This window comes from Erinaceus europaeus, chromosome 10 (genome assembly GCF_950295315.1).
Source record: "Erinaceus europaeus chromosome 10, mEriEur2.1, whole genome shotgun sequence".
In the NCBI taxonomy this organism is placed as follows: domain Eukaryota; kingdom Metazoa; phylum Chordata; class Mammalia; order Eulipotyphla; family Erinaceidae; genus Erinaceus; species Erinaceus europaeus.
In genome coordinates, this window is record NC_080171.1 from 114,543,089 (window position 1) to 114,564,511 (window position 21,423).

The 21,423-nt window shown below is 46.1% G+C and overlaps 1 protein-coding gene across 3 annotated transcripts in view; it reads right to left on the bottom strand.

The window, feature by feature from the left end:
• Positions 1–21,423, bottom strand: part of FGD3 (FYVE, RhoGEF and PH domain containing 3) — a 110,839-nt gene that overhangs the window by 76,515 nt on the left and 12,901 nt on the right. The window contains exon 1 of one of the 3 annotated variants that reach the window (XM_060200578.1): positions 6,333–6,371. The exons of 1 other annotated variant lie outside the window; for it this stretch is intronic. The gene's annotated coding sequence lies outside the window, so the exon portion shown is untranslated. Of the gene's footprint in view, positions 1–6,151; positions 6,171–6,332; positions 6,372–21,423 lie in introns of those variants that run through there. One more of the 3 variants, XM_060200579.1, reaches the window with a different exon arrangement.

Consider the following 21,423-nt stretch of genomic DNA (forward strand, 5'->3'; position numbering starts at 1 on the left):
TCATTTACTATATTCTTGCCTTTAGGTTCCTGATTATTAAAGAATTTGTTCCGCTTTAAATCTTAATTGTTTTTCAGCCACTAAGTTGCAGATGCTACTATGATACCAACTGGACTCCCTTGGGCAGACGACCTCACCAATGTACCCTGGAACCCCACCTCTCCAGAGCCCTGCCCCACTAGGGAAAGATAAGAACAAGCTGGGAGTGTGGAAGCAATTATAGCAGCCAGACCTTCCACCATCCGATGCTGATTCTAACCTTGAATCTGGAGATTTCCTCCTTGAGTTTCTTCCAAGACCTCCTGAAAGGAAAGCGGCTTAGAAGCCCTGCCTTGTCAGCCACCATCACAAAGGGCACTGTACCCAGAGATACATTACACATGTCTTTTACTACAATTGTTTTTCTTCCAGCGTTATTGGTAGGGCTCAGTATATATGTGATTACTCCACCATTCCCAGAGACCAATTATTTTCTTTATTATTATTTTTTCTTATAAAGACAGAGAAAAACAGAAAGGAAGAATGGGTGAGAGACAGGCACAGAGAGAGACACAGTGGTGGTACACCTAGTTGAGCACTCACATTACAGTGAGCAAGGACACAGGTTCAAGCCCCTGGTCCTCACTTGCAGGGGGAAAGCTTCACAAGTGATGAAGCAAGGTTGCAGGTATTTCTCTGTCTCCCTTTCTATCTCCTCTGCCCTCTCAATTTCTCTCTATCTCTATCTAATAATTAATTAATTAATTAATTAATTAATAAAATTTAAAGACAGAGAAAGAGAGAAAACTTCAGCATTGCTTCGACACTTGTGAAGCTTCCTCCCTGCAGGTGGGGACCAGGGACTTGAACCTGGGTCCTCAAATATGGTGGTAACATGTATGCTCTCACTACCGGGTGAACCACCACCCAGCCCCACCACAATATATGTGTGTGTGTGTTTAATGAATACATTTTAGAAATGTTCTCTTCAAATGTCTGTGATTTAGCACTGAGGTGACAATTCACAAGAACTGAAATCTTCCTCTTGCCTACACCACAGGTGCCTCACCTCTCACCCCCACTCCCACCCCCCACCCCCTGCCCTCAGCATACACACCCAGAGCTTCTGGCCCCACAAGTGCCGCTCTGGCAAGGCTCCCCTGGAGACTGTGCCAACTGCAAGCCTCTCACCTTTGTAATATTCCCATGCCACCTACTAACTACCTGCCCTTCAGGAGACAGGCCAGAGTGCTCAGATAGGGCCGGGGGCATAGCACAGATTGGGGGATGGGGGTTGGGGGGTGGGGGGGTGACACAACTGAGGGAAGGAGGAAGGCAGCACACATATCTAGCTCACAGGAGGCCCAGAGCCAGGAGCTGTGACAAGAGCTAAAGGGCTCCCCCCCGGGGCTGCCTGTGCCCGGGAAATGCCCTCACATTGCGCTTGATCTTTTCACTTACATATTACTTAATAGTTTTCTTTCACTTCCTATTTGTGCTTTCTATTTTTAAAGTTTCTCTACTTATTCCTGTTGTCTCTTTTGTGTCTATTTTATTTCACTTTCACCTAGGTATGCAAATGTAAACATTCATCTCTCCCCATTGCCATGTGTGGAAAGACACTAACAGTAAAGCGACAGTCTTTGGAGTAAAAACATGGGGGCTGGGTGATGGAGCACCTGGTAGAGCTCACATGTTACACTGCACAAGGACCCAGGTTTGAGTCCCCGGTCCCCACCTGCAGGAGGAGAACTTTGGAAGTGGTGAAAAGGTGATGCAGGTGTCTCTCTGTCTCTCTTCCTCTCTATCTCCTCCTCCTCTCTCAATAAAAATAATAATAAAGGGACTTGGGCAGTAGTGTAGTGGGTTAATCTCACATGGCACAAAATGCAAGGACTGGCATAAGAATCCCAGTTCAAGCCCCCGGCTCCCACCTGCAGGGGAGTCACTTCACAAGCGGTGAAGCAGGTCTGCAGGTGTCTTTGTCTATCCCTCTCTGTCTTCCCCTCCTCTCTCCATTTCTCTCTGTCCTATCCAACAACAATGATATCAGGAACTACAACAATAAGACAACAAGGGCAACAAAAGGAAATGAATAAAGCATCAAAAAAAGAGGAAATAATAATAAAAACATTTAAAACACAATCCCAGGCAGGCAGGTAGGAGGGGGTGGGCACTCCAAAATTCCTGGAGCTTTGTTGTAAATTTGAAAATGTTCACAGTAGTTCTGGGGAAACCAGCTTATCCCTGGAGTACCCTGAACCAGGCCTATGTTTACAACAGGGAGGGCGTCTCCTCACACATTCTTTTTTTTTTCCTTCCTTTTTTTTTTTAATGCAGTACTGCATTAAAAAATTAATTGTGATATTTCTCACAGAATATTACCAAGCAGTTTCCCCAGTCCATTTTTTAAATTCCCTATACTTAGAGAAAAAGAGAAATGGGGGGAGACACAAAAGCACTATTCTACCCCCCCCTGAAGTTACCCCAGTTATCCGCCATGGGGATAGAACCCAGGACCTTAGGGACAAGTGGTGGCACACTCAGTCAGACACACAAGTCCAAAGAGACCCTCCCAGAGTCTCCAGCTGGCACACAGGAGGAAGAACTGGCATGGTTGCTGCGTAAGTGAAAGGATGTATTTAATTTCTGTAGCCAGGGTTACAGGGTTATTGCTGGGGCTCTGTGCCTGCACACCCTCCACTGCTCCCAGTGTACTTTCTTAGGCACAATGTGAGAAACAGCCAGACATAGAGAGGGAGAGGAAAAGGAGCCAGGTAGCGGTGCATCTGGCTCAACATACACATTACAGTGCGCAAGGACCCAGGTTCAAGCCCCTGGTCCCCACTTGCAGGGGGAGAGCTTCACAAGTGGTAGAGTAGGGCTGCAGGTGTCTCTCTGTCTCTTTCTCTCTCTATCACCCCCTCCCTTCTCAGATAAATAAAATTAATCTGCAAAGAGAGGGAGAGAAAGACAGAAAGAACAGGGAGTGGTCCAGGAGGTGGTGCAGTGGATAAACCACTGGACTCTCAAGCATGAGGTCCTGAGTTCAGTCATGTACCAGAGTGATGGTTAGTACTTTCTCTCTCTCCTACTGTATTTCTCATTAATAAATAAATAAAATCTTAAAAAGGAAAGAGCAGGGGAGACACCACATCACTGATCCACGCCTCATGAAGTTTCCCCTTTTGCATGGAGCTTTTTTTTTTTGCATGTCAGGAGCTCAAACCCAAGTCCTTGTACATGGTCAAGTGTGCACTCTACCGGTTAAGTTATCTCTCAGCCCTGAAAAAATGGATTTGCATCAAGATCTCAAGCAACATTTACTTCCCCCAGTAATACTGTTACATAATCATATAGAAAATAAGCTTTTTTTCAATGAAACGAATCCAATTACAAAGAAGACTAAGGCAAGCATAAACCTATGGGACTACATCAAATTAAAAAGCTTCTTCACAGCAAAAGAAACCACTACCCAAACCAAGAGACCCCTCACAGAATGGGAGAAGATCTTTACATGTCATACATCAGATAAGAGTTTAATAACCAACATATATAAAGAGCTTGCCAGACTTAACAACAAGACAACAAATAACCCCATCCAAAAATGGGGGGAGGACTTGGACAGAATATTCACCACAGAAGAGATCCAAAAGGCTGAGAAACACATGAAAAATGCTCCAAGTCTCTGATTGTCAGAGAAATGCAAATCAAGACAACAATGAGATACCACTTCACTCCTGTGAGAATGTCATACATCAGAAAAGGTAACAGCAGCAAATGCTGGAGAGGGTGTGGGGTCAAAGGAACCCTCCTGCACTGCTGGTGGGAATGTCAATTGGTCCAACCTCTGTGGAGAACAGTCTGGAGAACTCTCAGAAGGCTAGAAATGGACCTACCCTATGATCCTGCAATTCCTCTCCTGGGGATATATCCTAAGGAACCCATCACAGCCATCCAAAAAGATCTGTGTACACATATGTTCTTGGCAGCACAATTTGTAATAGCCAAATCCTGGAAGCAACCCAGGTGTCCAACAACAGATGAGTGGCTGAGCAAGTTGTGGTATATATACACAATGGAATACTACTCAGCTGTAAAAAATGGTGACTTCACCGTTTTCAGCCGATCTTGGATGGACCTTGAAAAAATCATGTTGAGTGAAATAAGTCAGAAACAGAAGGATGAATATGGGATGATCTCACTCTCAGGCCAAAGTTGAAAAGCAAGATTAGAAAAGAAAACACAAGTAGAACCTGAAATGGAATTGGCGTATTACAACAAAGTAAAAGACTCTGGGGTGGGTGGGTGGGTGGGGAGAATACAGGTCCATGAAAGATGATGAATGACATAGTGGGGGTTGTATTGTTAAATGGGAATCTGGGGAATGTTATGCATGTACAAACTATTGTATTTACTGTTGAATGTAAAACATTAATTCCCCAATAAAGAAATAAATTATTAAAAAAAAAAAAGAAAATAAGCTTTACAGAAACAGAAGGCTGAATATGGGATGATCTCACTCTCAGGCAGAAGTTGACAAACAAGATCAGAAAAGAAAACACAAGTAGAACCTGAAATGGAATTGGCATATTGCACCAAAGTAAAAGACTCTGGGGTGGGTGGGTAGGTGGGGAGAATACAGGTCCAAGAAGGATGACAGAGGACCTAGTGGGGCTTGTATTGTTATATGGAAAACTGGGAAATGTTATGCATGTACAAACTATTGTATTTACTGTTGAATGTAAAACATTAATTCCCCAATAAAGAAATTTAAAAAAGAAAAGAAAAGAAAATATGCTTTAGTGAATGCAAACTTTGAAACTATCAAATGAGACTAAGGAAATCAAGCCTTGCCTCCCACTGTCACTATGGGACTCAGCTGCCCCATCCTGTCTGGTCCAGCTGACTGTGGTCTCATCAGGTTGCCCAAAGAAAGGGGGCTCAGAGGGCATACCCACTTTCCCATAAGCCACACCTACAAGGCCTCTGTGTCCTAGGCCCAGAAAAGCCCCCAGAGTTGACTTAGAAGGTTGATCACCACTCAGCTTACAGAGGACCTAAGTGGTCAGTTAGCACCGCCACACAAGGGCTCAGACAAGAGAACATCCCAGAGAGAGAGGAAGGTGGCCTCATACAGAGGGAACATATGCCATGGGTGAGCCAGAGCAGGGGGCAGCGGGGCCCAGGGGTTGGACCCAGTGCGGGTCTCACAGAGCTGTGGCAACCAGGACCGAAGGCAGGTGAGGGTTGTCCCATTCAGATCCAGCTTCCACATCTGTCCCATGACTACTCTGAGACTCGGAGTAGTACCCCTTGACACAGAGCCTCAATTTCGAAATCTGCCAGTAAAGTCCCCAGAGCCTCCAAGGCAGGTGGAGAGGATTCTGCAAAGCAGATGACCCAGCACTAAGATCAGTAACACCTCCAAGGCCACTGCTCTGAGTCAGTGACTAGTCATGGGCTCTCAAATGGCGTAAGTAGTCAAACCACACTTATGGGGCCTTGCTCAAAACCCCATCTCTGCTCTTAGGCTGATAATCAGCAGAGACCAGGTGTGTGTTCCCTGTCACACTCAGCTCAAGAGGTGCTGGCCTTCGTGCAGAGATAGGCGTCAGCCCGAAAGAGCGGAACCAGGGCCTCTTGGCCTCCTGCAATAGCCCAGCTGGGAACAAACCACTTCCTCCACTCCTTGCACCACCCCATAAGGTCACTGACTCTGTGAGATGCAGACCAAGTAGGTTTGCACTGGGGCTCAGCAGGTAGGTCTGTGAGTTTCTGCTTGTGCCCTGCAAGGATGGCCAAACAGTCTTTACAGACAACAGGAAGTTAGGTCCAAGCCCAGGGCATCTGAGGAGGTCCCAGTAGGCTGGCCCTCCTCCCTAGTGGTGCTGGGCAGACAGGCCTGTCTATCAAAGCTTGACTATAAATCACATAGGAGCCTCCAGAGTCATGCTGTGTGGGAGGCCTAGCCCCTCGGGGCTGTGTCTGGCTCTGCCCACCCCTCCCCAGCCCAGGCACATGAAAGCTCTGAACCGGGTCAGCTCAGACCCCCTCCAGGCTGTTTCATCTTTGCAGAGTCTAGACCAGCTCCAGACAACACCCACTACCTCTCAGCAGGATCGACCAGGGCTCTCCGCTTCCCACCCCACACCCACTAGAACTGATTTACAGACTGTGTAGAGAGTCACCACCACCGGCAGGCAAAGGATAAGCAAAGCCACCACACAGCATCCTGTCTGGAAGATCTCCATCCCCTCCAAAGGCCCTAATGCGTGTCCCTCCCTCCAAAAGGTATCCCTTCCAGAACCAGTGTGGGTGGCCAGGCCCCCAGCAGCCCTCCACTCACCCACCTTCGCTTCCTCCGCTTCCTCTACACCGAGCTTCAGGCAGCAGCAAGACAGCTTCCTTTTGCTGGTTTTCGCAATGTGGGTCATCAGACAGAGAAACGCATTTGCATTTCCGTGTTGTCACACCCCAGCCCACTGGTTGTCCTGCTCCCTCATTTGCAGAGTGACGGGAGTGACAGCAAAAGCACAACCAAACCAACTGAAATGCTGGCCAGGTGGCTTAAAGTTTAGCAGGAGAGGCTCAGTGCCCCTTAAGTATTTCCAGCCATCTGCTCCCCTTCAGTGGGCTTTGCTAAGCAGATCTAGAAGCATGTGGCTGGATCCTCAGAGAGGGGGCCCAGCAAGTTCCCATGGGACTTAGTAGTGGGGCCAACCCCAGACTACACGGACAGTACCCCCTCCCCCCCCATACACACACACACACACTGAGTCTCTGGCAGGCTCAATTCCTCTTGCACAAAATAGAGAGAATATAGAACAAGCAAGCAATAGGCGTTTTTTGTGAGAATGAAGAGTACAGACACAGTGTGGTGAACCATCAAGGCTTCACTGACAGCACTGATCCAGGACACTGGGCTCAACAAGAGGTCATAAAAGGGTCAAGCAAGCATCACAGTGCCAGATGTGAAGCTGCAGATGATGGTGTGTGTGTGTGTGGGTGTGTGTGGGTGTGTGTGTGTGTGCGCGCACGCGCAGGGGGATGCAGGCATGTGTGCTGTGTGCCACACAGCAGAGACACTGCAGTGAATCCTTGAAAGGAAGGATGCGTCACCAGTGAATATAGGGAGGAAGACAAGGCTGGGGAGACAGTATAATGGCTATACAAATAACTATCATGCCTGAGGCTCTGAGTTCTCAGGTTCAATTCCCAGGATCACTAAAAGCCAGAGCTGAGGAGTGCTCTGTTTAAAAAAAAAAAAATAGAGAGAAGCCAAAATACAAAGGTGGCTGGTAACATCCATGCTGTGCCAGGCCATTTGAGGAACAAAAGATAGCAATAGCAGTAAGCAGGTCCCCTGGGGGGAGTTCTGGAAGGAGACAGGCCACTTGCTGAAGAGGAAGTAGACTTAGAAATTCTCTGGGTCACGAAGTACTGGGGCTGATCTTGGCAGGTTAAAGGGCAGGAAAATCCTGACGTAGGTGGGGTCAGAGCACACCACATCATGTAAGCGTGTACCTCTTAGTGGTTTGAGCCTTTAAATGGCACTTTTTTTGTTTGTTTAGGCTGAGGAAATAACTCAGTGTGTTAGAGGATTTGTATGTCTGAGTTGCCCGTTCAGCCCCCAGCACCACTGTAAGCCAGAGACAAGCAGACCTCTCTTTCATCCAAATGAAATCAAATCACATTCTTTCCTAAAAGTAGAAACATAGCATAAGACACATTTCCAAAGGTAAAGAACAAACACCTCATCACAGACCCCTGTAAGCGTCAACCCGGCTTTGACCTAGCACGTTGTGATTGGGCCCTCCTCAATCGCTATCGAACAGGCCATGGCCGGTGCGCCGCTATGTTCCATCGCTGGGGAGCCAGAGACGACCCGAACTGCCCCTGCGGCTCCAGACAGACTATGACCCACATAGTCAACGACTGCCACCTCTCCAGATTCAAAGGAGGTCTCGAAACCTTACATCAGGCTCAACCTGATGCTGTTGACTGGCTACGGAAGAAGGGCAAACGCTAGAAGAAGTCATAGCATTTGTCTTTAAAATCTGCTATGTCTCATAATTCCCTCTCACGTAGTACCTAACTCACAGATTCACTCCATTTTGTATATGTTGCTTTTCTTTACACTCTTGAAGTCTGCTCCCGACTGCCACCTCTCCAGATTCAAAGGAGGTCTCGAAACTTTACATCAGGCTCAACCTGACGCTGTTGACTGGCTATGGAAGAAGGGCAAACACTAGAAGAAGAAGAAGAAGAAAGGTTTAAATGAAACAAAGAAAGAAGTATCGTGGTGGTGGTGGGGGAGACAGCATAATGGTTATGCAAACAGACTCTCATGCCTGAGGCTCCAAAATCAGATTCAATCCCCCCCCACCGCCATAAACCAGAGCTGAGCAGTGCTCTGGTGCTAAAAAAAAAAAAAAAAAAAAGAAGAAGAAAAGGAAAGAAAAGAAAGAAAAGAAAGGAAGGAAGGAAGGAAGGAAGGAAGGAAGGAAGGAAGAAAGAAGAAAGAAGTGTCCTCCATCCCCTCAGGTCTCTGCTATGTTTTCTCCTAGGATGACCACACTCTGGGCAGCACAAGGTCACCCACCCAGACCCTCTGCCTTCCTCACCTGATAAGACATCTGATGAGTGAAGGTAAAAGCAGGTAGAAGGGGGCAGGGGGCAGATCCCAATCCCAACATGACCCTTGCCCCTGACCCCACGGTAACCCTATCCCTGACCGTGACCTTGACCAAGACCTCACCCTGACTCCAGTCCAATATTGACTCCAACCTCACACCTGACCTCCATCCCCCAACTTGACCCTAAATTCAACCCTGACCCTAAATCTGACTCAGCTAGCAGACCCTGCACATACACCCCAAGGTTCTCAAGCCTGCTCCCCTAAATTACCTCAAAAAGGAACTTGAAAAGGAAGTATCTTTGAGAATTTTTTACAGTGCTCATTCAAACTGGCCTCCTGGTGGTACACAGAACTTCTGAGTCCTAATTTACTGAGTCCTAATTCAGATCCCCACTGTCAGGCCAATGAGTGACTCTGGAAGCATAAGTTACTCACAGGTGAAGTCAAGTCTAAAAACAAAACTCCAGGGGCTAGGCAGTGGCACATATGGTTAAGCACACACTTTACTACATGCAAGGGAACAGGTTTGAGCTTCTGGCCCCCACCTGCAGGAAGTAAAGCTTCATAAGCGGTGAGGCAGGTCTGAAGGTGTCTATCTTTCTCTCTCCCTGTCCATCTCCCCCTCCTCTCTCAGTTTTTCTCAGTCCTATCAGATAAAAAAGGAAAAATGGCCTCCAGGAGCAGTGGATTCATAGAGCTGGCACAGAGCCCCAAAATAATCTTGGTGGTAAAAAACTAAATTAAATTAATTAATTAATTAATTAATTTAAAAAACTCCAGTAGAAATACCACTTGGCCAAGGATACTAGTCTTAGCAAATATACACATATAACACCTGATAAATCAGAATTTTAAATGAACAATAAGAATTTGGGGGGGTGTAGAAAAATAACTTTTATTCTGGAAGTTCAGACCTTGTTATTTCCATCAAGTATTGTTGGTATAATCATTAATGACAAATTGCTAATGGTGAAAGAGAAGTAAGCTGAGTGACAGCTCTACCTATGGAAATTATTTTTTTAAGTACAAGAATATTCCATGCAACATTTTGGGCTTGTTTATGTTAAAAACAAACAAACAAAAACCTGGGTGGTGGTGCACCCAAGGGCCTGTGAAAGGATTCTATTCAATAAAATGTGGGGAAAAATGGCTGCTAGGAGCAGTGGATTCATAGTGCCAGCACTGAGCCCCAGCAATAACCCTGGAGACAAAAAAACTATGCAGCACTGTTCAGAAATTTGAACTTACTAGACATCTTGTGCTTTTATTATGTCACTAGCCCAGGATTAGCTGGTCACACAGGCTCAAGAGTCAGATCAAGGACATCACTTCTGATGGAAGGTAGACAGGTAGACAGCATAATGGTTATGCAAACAGACTCTCATGCCAGAGGCTCCACAGTCCCAGGTTCACTCCTCTGCACCACCATAAGCCAGAGCTGAACAGTGCTCTGGGAAAGAAAAAAAGGAAGGAAGGGAGGGAGGAAGGAAGGGAGGGAGGGAGAAAGAGAGAGAGAGAGAGAAAGAGAGAGAGAGGGAAAGAGAGAAAGAGGGAGAGAAAGAGAGAAAGAAGGAAGAAAGAAAGAAAGAAAGAAAGAAAGAAAGAAAGAAAGAAAGAAAGAAAGAAAGAGGAGAGTCAGGCAGTAGTGCAGCAGGTTAAGCACACAAGGAGTAAGGATCCCAGTTCGAGCCCCCGGCTCCCCACCTGCAGGGGAGTCACTTCACAGGTGGTGAAACAGGTCTGCAGGTGTCTGTCTTTCTCTCCCCCTCTCTGTCTTCCCTTCCTCTCTCCATTTCTCTCTGTCCTCTCCAACAACAATGGCATTAATAACAACAATGACAATAATAATAACAAGGGCAACAAAAATGGGGGGGAAATAGCCTCCAGGAGCAGTGGATTCGAAGTGCTGGCACTGAGTCCTAGCAATAACCCTGGAGGCAAAAGAAAGAAAGGGGGGAAAAAAGAAAGAAAAGAAAGAAAGAAAGAAGAAAGAAAGAAAGAAAAGAAAGAAAGAAAGAGAGAGAAAGAAAGAAATTCTCAAAGACATCACCTCAAGATGTACCTGTTTGAGATGAAGTATGTAGGTGGCCTGAGCCAGTCACCCCGACGCTGACCAGCCCCACCCACCCCTGGCCAGTTGAGGGTGGCTGTGTGCTGCCCTATCAGCTCCATTTCTCTCTGGTCCAGACTGTCACCTTTTTTTTCTGCTCTACTGGCTAAAATCAAAGTGACAGACACGCAGGTCCCCTCTGCACACCCATGTCAAGAAGTCTCTCAGTGCTTCCGCCTGAACAGTGTGTCCCTTTCTGTGCACTCAGACTCAAGCCCGGCCCCCGCCACACTGAAAGAATCTGATGCTGCGGTCTCTTTACTCTCTGCCTCTGTGCTCCTCCCTCTGTCTAAAAAGGAAAAAAGGAGATCATTGACCTCGAGCAGCACCAGTATTTTGAGTGTCCGTTTGGGGAACCTGTCTATACTCACAGATGGGAGCTCTCAGGGGCAGGGCACCCAGACTGACAACAGGTAGTGAGGGGAGGGCCGTGTGCACTGCCAAGCCCTTCACTAAATGGCACAACAATGCAGATTACAGCCCCTGACACCTGTCAACTCCTTTTGCCACAATCCAAGAATTTTTTAATTAAAAAATACTAAAGAGCATAGAATGGTGCTCTTGGGGGCTGGGTGACAGCACAATGGTTATATGTAAATATCTTTCATGCCTGAAGCTCTGAGGTCTAAGGTTCAATTCCCTGCACCATTGTAAGCCAGAGTTGAGCAGTGCTCTGGTCTATCTCTCATTAAAATGATAAAATAAAATGTTTTTAAAGATAACACTCTCATGCCTGAGACTCTAAAGTCCAGATTCAATCCTAGCACCTCTATAAACCAGAGATGAGCAAACCTCTGGTTAAAGAAAAAGGGGAGGGGGGCGGGCAGTAGCACAGCAGGCTAAGCACAAGTAGCGCCAAACGCAAGGACTGGTGTTAAGGATTCAGGTTGGAGCCCCCAGCTCCCCACCTGTAGGGGAATCGATTCACAGGCGGTGAAGCAGGTCTGCAGGTGTCTATCTCTCTGTCTTCCCCTCCTCTCTCCATTTCTCTCTGTCCTATCCAACAACGATGACAACAAAAATAACTACAATAAAATAACAAGGACAACAAAATGGAATATATAAAATAAATAAATATTTAAAAATTATTTTTAAAAAGGGGGTCAGGTGGTTGCACACCTAGTTGATCGTCCCCACCTGCAGGGGGAAAGCTTTGCCAGTGATGAAGCAGTGCTGCAGGCGTCTCTGTCTTTCTCCCACTCTTATCACCCCTTTCACTCTCAACTTCTGGCTGTCTCTATCCAATAAATAAAAACAATAAAATTTAAAATGATTTTTAAATATGAATTTATTTATTCCCTTTTATTTATTTACTCCCACTTTGCACCACTTGCGCTTAACCCACTGTGCTACCACCCAACTCCCAATAAAATAATTTTCTAAAAGTAAATATGAGGGAGTCGGGCGGTAGTGCAGCGGGTTAAGCGGACATGGCGCAGAGTGCAAGGACCGGTTTAATGATCCCAGCTCGAGCCCCCGGCTCCCTACCTGCAGGCAGGTCGCTTCACGAGCAGTGAAGCAGGTCTGCAGGTGTCTATCGTTCTCTCCCCCTCTCTGTCTTCCCCTCTTCTTTCAGTTTCTCTCTGTCCTATCCAACAACAACGACATCGATAAGAGCAATAATAATAACTACAACAACAATAAAACAACAAGGGCAACAAAAGGGAAAATAAATAAATAAATATTAAGAAAGATATTTTTTAAATCTTTATTTAAAAAAAGCAAATATGAGGGAGCTGGGCCGTAGCACATGGCACAAAGCGCAAGAACCTGAGTAAGGATCCCAGTTTGAGCCCCCGGCTCCCCACCTGCAGGGGGGTCGCTTCACAAGCGGTGAAGCAGGTCTGCAGGTGTCTGTCTCTCTCTCTCTCTCCCCTTCTCTGTCTTGCCCTCCTCTCTCAATTTCTCTCTGTCCTATCCAACAACTACGGCAGCAATAACAATAATAACAACAACAAAGGCAACAAAAATGGAATAAAAATGGTCTCCAGGAGTAGGGGATTTGTAGTGCAGGCACCAAGCATTCAAATAAACTAAAAGAGAGAGAAAGAGACCAAACTCTTCAGGACCAGGACAGAGTTTGTTTGTTGGCTTGTTTGTCATCACGGGTGGTTGACTACTCCCAGTCAATTTCTTCGGATCAAGAAACAGAGACAGACACTGGAACTTTCCCCAGTGCAACAAGAACTGGGCTCCAACCTGGATCAAGAAGGCAAAGAATTCTTAGAACTGCCACAAAAAAAGAAGAAGCACGATTCACTGAAGAAGACGTCAGCAAAATGGAGTTCATCAACACTTGGAATGTCTGTGAAAGGCCCTGCTAGGAAGACGTGACCACAAGTCACACATGGGGGAAAAATATTTCCAAATCATATTCAATAAGGATGTATTTATTAAATATGTCAAGGACCCTCCAAACCCAACACTAAAATAAAAAACAAACAAATGTGTTGGAAAATGAGCAGAAGACATGACAGACACTTCACCAGAAGACACACATATGGCACACAGCACACACAATATGTTTAACATCCTTAGCCACGAAGGAAACACCAGTTAGACTCACAGTGAGCTGTCATCACGTCTATCAGAATTGTCTAAGGCAAAAAATCAGCAAGGCACCAAACACTATCTGAACTCGGTCACTCAAACACTGCTCGAAGGAGTATAAAATGGCACGTTTTGGAACGTCTGGGAACGTTTGAAGAGTCTTTTCGAAAGAAATACAAAATCGGGAGTCGGGCAGTAGCACAGCAGGTTAAGCGCACGTGGCACAAAGCACAAGGACCGGTAAGGATCCCAGTTCAAGACCCTGGCTCCCCACCTGCAAGGGAGTCGCTTCACAGGCAGTGAAGCAGGTCTGCAGGTGTCTCTCTATCTCCCCCTTCTCTCTCAATTTCTCTCTGTCTCTATCCCATAGCAAATAAATAAAGTTAAAAAATTAAAACAAAAAACTTTAAAAAAAAAAAAAGGAATACAAAATTACCACAGGGTGGGGTAGTTGCAACCCAGGGATTTCCAGAGAAGGGGAGACTTATGTTCCCATGAACCCTGCATATTAATGTGAGGAAATTTTATATTCTATGAACAGCCTGGATGCCAAGGGGGAGATGACTGGACATTGACACCTCCATACCAGTAGACACTGCCCAGCAGTGAAGATGGATGTCCCCCGAGGCACATGACAGCCTGGATAGGTCTTTCAAGATCAATACTGAGTGAGAAAGCAAGTTCTAAAAGGGCCCTGTCAGGGCGGAGGGTAGATAGCATAATGGTTATGCAAACAGACTCTTATGCCTGAGGCTCCAAAGTCCCAGGTTCAATCCCCACATCACTATAAGCCAGAGCTGAAGAGTGCTTTGGTTGAAAAAAAAAAATTACCTGTCTGCAGAAAAATAATAGTAAAACAAAATTTTAAAAAGTAATATTGAAAAAAAATTAAAAAATAAAAGGGCCCTGTGCTGTATGATCCCAATTGTAGAGGGGTCTTTTTTTTAATGTTTTGTATTATCTTTATTAATTTGCTGTATAGAGACAGCCAGAAATCAAGAGGGAAGGGGGAAATAGAGAGAGGGAGAGAGACCTGCAACACTGCTTCATCATTAGCAAAGCTTTTCCTCTTCAGGTGGGGCCTGAGGGCTTGAAGCTGGGTCCTTTTACATTGCAACATGTGTGCTCAACCAGTTGTGCCACCACCCAGCCCTGATTCTTTTTTTAATTATATTTTTATTTATTTATTATTGGATAGAGACAGAGAGAAACCGGGAGTGGGGGAGGAGAGAAAGAGGGAAAGAGAGAGACATCTGTAGCCCTGCTTCATCATTCATGAAACTTTTCCCCTGCAGGTGAAGACCAGGGGGCTTGAACCTGGGTCTTTGCACTGTAACGTGTGTGCTTAACCATGTTCATCACCGCCTGGCCCCATGCACTTGTAGAGGATTTTTGAAATGGTAAACTTATAAAAATAGTCAGTGAGAAAGGAGCTAGGGATATGTAAGGCTCTAAATGAATCCTTGTAGAGGAGGAGGTGTGTGTTTGTGTCAGTGTCTTCCTGAATATAGCCCAGTGTGTCAATCCTGCAAGGTGTTACTACTGCCAGTGGCTGGGGGGGGGGGGCAGCGGGAATCAGGGCTGGAATCAGGCAGCTGGAAACAGCGGCACACATTGCTGTGCTGGAGGATTCCAGTTCAAGCCTCTGTTTTCCCTTCTGCAGAAGGGAAGCGTCACAAGTGGTGAAACAGTGCTGCAGGAGTCTCTCTTTCTCGCTCCCTCTCTATTTCTCTGTTTCTATCAAAGAAAAAGGAAGCAGAAAGGAAAAAAGATGGCCACTGGTAGCAATGGAGTCATTCATTGTACAGGCACTGAGCCCCACGATAACCTTGTTGGCGAAAACTAATTAATTAACTAGGGTGCTTGGGATTTCTGCATTATTTCTTGCCTTTCTTTTTTTTTAATATTTATTTATTTATTCCCTTTTGTTGCCCTTGTTGTTTTATTGTTGTGGTTATTGTTGTTGTTATTGATGTCGTCATTGTTGGATAGGGCAGAGAGAAATGGAGAGAGGAGGGGAAGACAGAGAGGGGGAGAGAAAGACAGACACCTGCAGACCTGCTTCACCGCCTGTGAAGCGACTCCCCTACAGGTGGGGAGCCGGGGGGCCTCAAACCGGGATCCTCATGCCAGTCCTTGTGCTTTGCGCCATGTTCGCTTAACCTGTTGCGCTACCGCCCGACTCCCATATCTGCGTTATTTCTTGTAACTGCATTTGATTTTACAATTCTTTTTTTTCCCCTTTGAGACTTTGCTTGGGCTTTATACCTATGCAGTTCTACTGTTCTCATCAGAATCAGTCTCTCTCTCTTGATAGAGGATGAAAGAGGAGAGAGAAGAGAGACATCATATTACTACTGCAGTAGTTATAAAGCTTTCCCTTTGCATGGCTATGTAGTGGCCAGGGGCTCCAACCTGGGCCCTCACATAGGAAGTGTGCTTTCTACCAGGTGAGCTACATCCAGGCCACCTCTGTGACTCTGGAAATAAAGAGTTCCATTTACAACAGTGACTGTGGCTGAGAAGATAACTCAGTATTAGAGTGCTGGACTTGCATGCCTGAGGCCCGGAGACAGCAGGTTCAATCCCTGACAGCACCATATGCCAGAGCTGAGTGGTGATCTCTCTGTATCTTTTTCTCTCCTTTTATTTTTTTCTTTCTTTCTTCTCACTTTTTATAGTGACTTCATAGTGTTTTACAAAATTAAAAAATTTCAAAGGTATAACTTTATACCCACACATAGTGTGTGTGAGTTCTTTCTTTCTTTCTTTCTTTCTTTCCTTTCTTTCTTTCTTTTTTTTACCTTTATTTATTGGATAGAGACATCCAGCAATTGAGAGGATAGGAGGAGATAGAGAAGAAAAGACAGGGAGACTCCTATAGACCTGCTTCACCACTCACAAAGCTTTCCACCTGCAGGTGAAGTCTGGGGGCTCAAACCTAAGCAAGTCCTTGCGCATTGTAATGTGCTTAATCAAGTGCACCACCACCAGCTCCCCCTCTCTCCCTCTCTCTCTCTCCTCAAAATAAATGAATCTAATGATGGCGGGGAATAGCACGGCTAGTAGAGTATGGGACTGTTTGACCCAGGCACTACATGTACCAGAATAGCATTCTTCCCTCTCCTTCTCCCTCTTCCCTCTCCCTCTCCCTCTCCCTCTCCCTCTCCCTCTCCCTCTCTCTCTCTCTTTCTCATATGAAACTCACTCAGCCTCATATGGAATAAAGTTAGCCATAAAAAAGTAAAATGTTAGGGTGGAGGTAGCATAATAATGGCTATGCAAACATACTTTCTTGCCTGAGGCTCCAAAGTCCCAGGTTCAATCCCCAGCACCACTACAAATCAGAGCAGAGTGCTATGGTAAAGAAGGAAAAAAAAAAAAAAAAGCATGTGTTAAAGGTAAGTAAAATGTTTAGGGAGTCGGGCGGTGGTAGAGCAGCGGGTTAAGCGCAGGCGGCGCAAAGCGCAAGGACTGGCATAAGGATCCCGGTTTAAGCCCCTGGCTCCCCACCTGCAGGGGAGTGGCTTTATAGGAGGTGACGCAGGTCTGCAGGTGTCTGTCTTTCTCTCCCCCTCTCTGTCTTCCCCTCCTCTCTCAATTTTTTTCTGTCCTATCCAACAATAATGACATCAATAACAACAACAATTACTACAACAATAAAACAACAAGGGCAACAAAAGGAAATAAATAAATAAATATTTTTTTAAAAAGTAAAATGTTTAAATAAAAATTATGGCTGGGGGTCAGGCGGTAGCGCAGCGGGTTAAACGCAGGTGGTGCAAAGCCCAAGGACCTGCGTAAGGATCCCGGTTTGAGCCCCCGGCTCCCCACCTCCAGGGGAGTCGCTTCACAGGCAGTGAACCAGGTCTGCAGGTGTCTATCTTTCCCCCTCTGTTTCCCCCTCCTCTCTCCATTTCTCTCTGTCTTATCCAACAACGATGACATCAATGGCAACAATGGCAATAATGACAACAAGGGCAACAAGAACAAAAAAAAATGAGGGGACCTCCAGGAACAGTGTAAGGAGGCACGGATCCCCAGCAAAAACCCTACAGGCAAAAAAAAAAATGGCTGATGAAATCCTTTGGAGGGTGAGCGGTAGATATCATAATAGTTATGCAAAGAGATTCTCCTGCCTGAGGCTCCCAAGTCTCATGTTCAATCCCCCCGCACCACCATACCAATAAGTGCTCTGGACAAAAAGAAAGAGTGCAAGAGAGAGAAGAAAAGAAAGAAAGAAAGAAAGAAAGAAAGAAAGAAAGAAAGGAAGGAAGGAAGGAAGGAAGGAAGGAAGGAAGGAAGGAAGAAAGAAAGAAAGAAAGAAAGAAAGAAAGAAAGAAAGGAAGAAAGAGAGAGAGAAAGAAAGAAATCCTGGGGCCAGGTTGTTGCACACCTGGTTGAGCGCACATGTACAGTACATAAGGACCAGGGTTCAAGCCTCTGGTCCCCACCTGCAGGGGGAAAGCTTTGCAAGTGGTGAAGCAACAGTCCAGGTGTCTCTCTGTTTCTCTCCATCACTTCCTCCCCCTCTTCTTCTTGATTTCTGGCTGTCCAATGAGCAAATAAAGATAACAAAAAATTAAAATAAAGAAAACTTTAAAAATAAAGAAAAAAAAGGAAGGAAGGAAGGAAGGAAGGAAGGAAGGAAGGAAGGAAGAAATCCTTTGGCTCTCTAGTCACTCAGAAAATCCTAACTTCTTCTTCTAGCGTTTGCCCTTCTTCCGTAGCCAGTCAACAGCGTCAAGTTGAGCCTGATGTCAAGTTTCGAGACCTCCTTTGAATCTGGAGAGGTGGCAGTCTTGACTATGTGGGTCATAGTCTGTCTGGAGCCGCAGGGGCAGTTCGGGTCGTCTCTGGCTCCCCAGCGAATCTTTAGTAGAACCCAAAATGGAAATAACCTTCTGAGCCCTGGCACCTGAATCCCCCTTGGCCCTGAATCGCTTCCTGTCACCAGTATACTCTGCTCTGTGACACAGGCATCCCACCACCTTAGCTCCTGTTCTGGGTATAGTTACCAGTCCTCACTCATCACCCAGCTCAGGGGCTGCAGGACAGATCACTCGGGCCTGGTGTCACAGTTCCAACCAGACTGTGAGTCCCACAAGAATGATATGGGCCCCGTTCAGAGACAGGCTCCATTCCTGCTTCCACAACAGGAAGCTACCCTTCAGAAGGTGATGTAATTGCCACGGTCATGCCACTTGGTACCAGCAAAGGACACAGCCAGGCCTACAGGGCGGGTCCCAAGAGCTGAAGGCAAAGTGGAAAGTGTGTGGAGTGAGAGTCCCATTAGCAGAGAGGAAGCCAAAGGTCGGAGCTGCTGGACGGAGCCTTCTTCATTCAGCCAGTGGATCACCACTGCTGAGCAGCCTCCAGAAAGAGAAAAAGCGCCGGTCACCTCAGGGGGAGGGGACTCTAATAGCTCTCCTTCACTGCCCCCCCCACACACACACTCATCAGAGTCCCAGCTGATTACAGTGGCAAACAGTCTCTGGAGCTGAAGCACTTCCAGCCCCAGGGACCAAAGCTCAAGCTATCATTCATTCTCTCCACAGCAGGACAGAGCCACCAAAAAAGCCAAGCTAGGAAAAGGGTCCAAGCTAGGACTTGGACAGGGGGTACCCTTCTGGCTTTCAGGCCTCACGCAAACCTCACTGACTGGTGGCCCTAGAAATAGACAAGGTAGGGGATCAGGTGGTGGAGCACTGGGTTAAGCTCACATAGTGCAAAGCAAGGACCCACTCAAGGATCCCGGTTTGAGCCCACGACTCCCCACCTGCAGGGGGTCACTTCACAAGAGGTGAAGCAGGTCCACAGGTCTCTCTCTCTCCCTGTCTCTCTCCCCTCTCAATTTCTCTCTGGCCTATTCTATAAAATGGAAAAAATGGCCTTCAGGAGCAGTGGTTTCATAATGCTAGCACTGAGCCCCAGCAATAATCCTGGAGGAAAAAACAAAAGAAAGAAAGAAAGAGAGAGAGAGAGAGAAAGGAAGGAAGAAAGAAAGAAAGGAAGGGAGGAAGACAGAGAGAGACAAGGCTAGGGGCCAGGCAGTAGTGCACCTGGTTAAGTACACACATTACAGTGCATAAGGACCAAGGTTCAAGCCCCTGGTCCCCACCTGCACCTGCAAGGGGAAAGCTTCACAAGTGGTGAAGCAGGGCTGTAGATGTCTGTCTCTTTTACTCTCTCCCCTTCCAATTTCTGTCTCTATGCAATAATAAAAATAAATAAATAAAATATTTAAAAAATAAATAGACGGGGCTGGGTGGTGGTGTACCTGTTTGAGCATACATGTTACAATGCACAAGGACCCAGGTTTGAGTCCCCGGTCCTCACCTGCAGGGAAAACTTTATGAGCGGTGAAGCAGTGTTGCAGGTGTCTCTCTGTCTCTCTTCCTCTCTATCCCCCCCTTCCCTCTCAATTTCTGACTGTCTCTATCCAATAAATAAATAAAAAGAGCATGTGGCACAAAGGATAAGGACCGGTGTAAGGATCCCGGTTCGAGCCCCCGGCTCCCCACCTGCAGGGGAATCATTTCACAGGCGGTGAAACAGGTCTGCAAGTGTCTGTCTTTCTCTCCCCTCTCTTTCTTCCCCTCCTCTCTCCATTTCGCTCTGTCCTATCCAACAACAGCATCAACAACAACAATAATAATAACCACAATAATAAAGCAAGGCAACAAACAGGAATAAATAAATATTTAAAAAAATGAAAAGATAACAAAAAATTTTTAAAAGAAGAAATAGACAAGAATAATTAAGGAAAGGAAAGAGGAAGAAATTCAGGGTGAGCAAAAGAGTTTCCTTGGCTAGACACTGCTTTATTATGTGCCAGGCGCAGGTTCAAACCTGGCCCCACTGCACTGAAGAAAGGCTCAGTGCAGGGGGTCAGGCGGTAGAGCAGCGGGTTAAACGCATGCGGCACCAAGTGCAAGGACCAGTGTAAGGATCCCAGTTCAAGCCCCCAGTTCCCCACCTGCAGGGAAGTCACTTCACAAGCGGTGAAGCAGGTCTGCAGGTGTCTATCTTTCTCTTCCCCTCCCTGTCTTCCCCTCCTTTCTCCATTTCTCTCTGTCCTATTCAACAATGACAACAACAATAATAACTGCAACAGCAATAAAAAACAATGGCAACAAAAGTGAAAATAAATAAACAAATATTTTGATTTAAAAAAAGTTCAATGCTATGGTCTCTCTCTGCCTTTGTGTCTTTATCTAAAATAAAAAATAAATAGAATTTAAGAAGTGATAAGACAGTAAATTTACTTTCTCTGTGTTTAAGCTCCCAGGAAACCTCATCTTCCCTTTGGTAATTCTCAGTGATACAGAATTTTTTAAAAGATTTTATCTACTTGGGTGTTGGGTGGTAGCACAGCGGGTTAAGCGCACGTGGCACAAAGCACGAGGACCAGCTTAAGGATCCCGGTTCGAGCCCCTGGCTTCCCACCTGCAGAGGGGTCGCTTCACAAGCGGTGAAGCAGGTCCGTAGGTGTCTATCTTTCTCTCCCCCTCTCTGTCTTCCCCTCCTTTCTCAATTTCTCTGTCCCACAACAACAGCAACAATAATAAACAACAACAAAATGGCCTCCAGAAATAGTGGTTTCACAGTGCAGGCACCAGACCCTAGCAATAACCCTGGAGGCAAAAAAGAAAAGTTGCCTTGTTGCTCAGTTGAGGTTCCAGATCACTGGTAGAGGGTTGTTGTATTCACATAGGCTTACATATAGAAACTTAATTTCTTTTAAATTTTTTATATTTATTTCCCCTTTTGTTGCCCTTTTTTATTATTATCGAACAGGCCATGGCCGGTGCGCCGCTATGTTCCACCGCTGGGGAGCCAGAGAGGACCTGAACTGCCCCTGCGGCTACAGACAGACTATGACCCACATAGTCAACAACAGCCACCTCTCCAGATTCAAAGGAGGTCTCGAAACTTGACATCAGGCTCAACCTGACGCTGTTGACTGGCTACGGAAGAAGGGCAAACGCTAGAAGAAGAAGATTATTGTTGTAGTTATTATTGTTGTTGTTATTTATGTCGTCGTTGTTGGATAGGACAGAAAGGAATGGAGAGAGGAGGGGAAGACAGAGAGGGGGAGAGAAAGACAGACACCTGCAGACCTGCTTCACCGCCCGTGAAG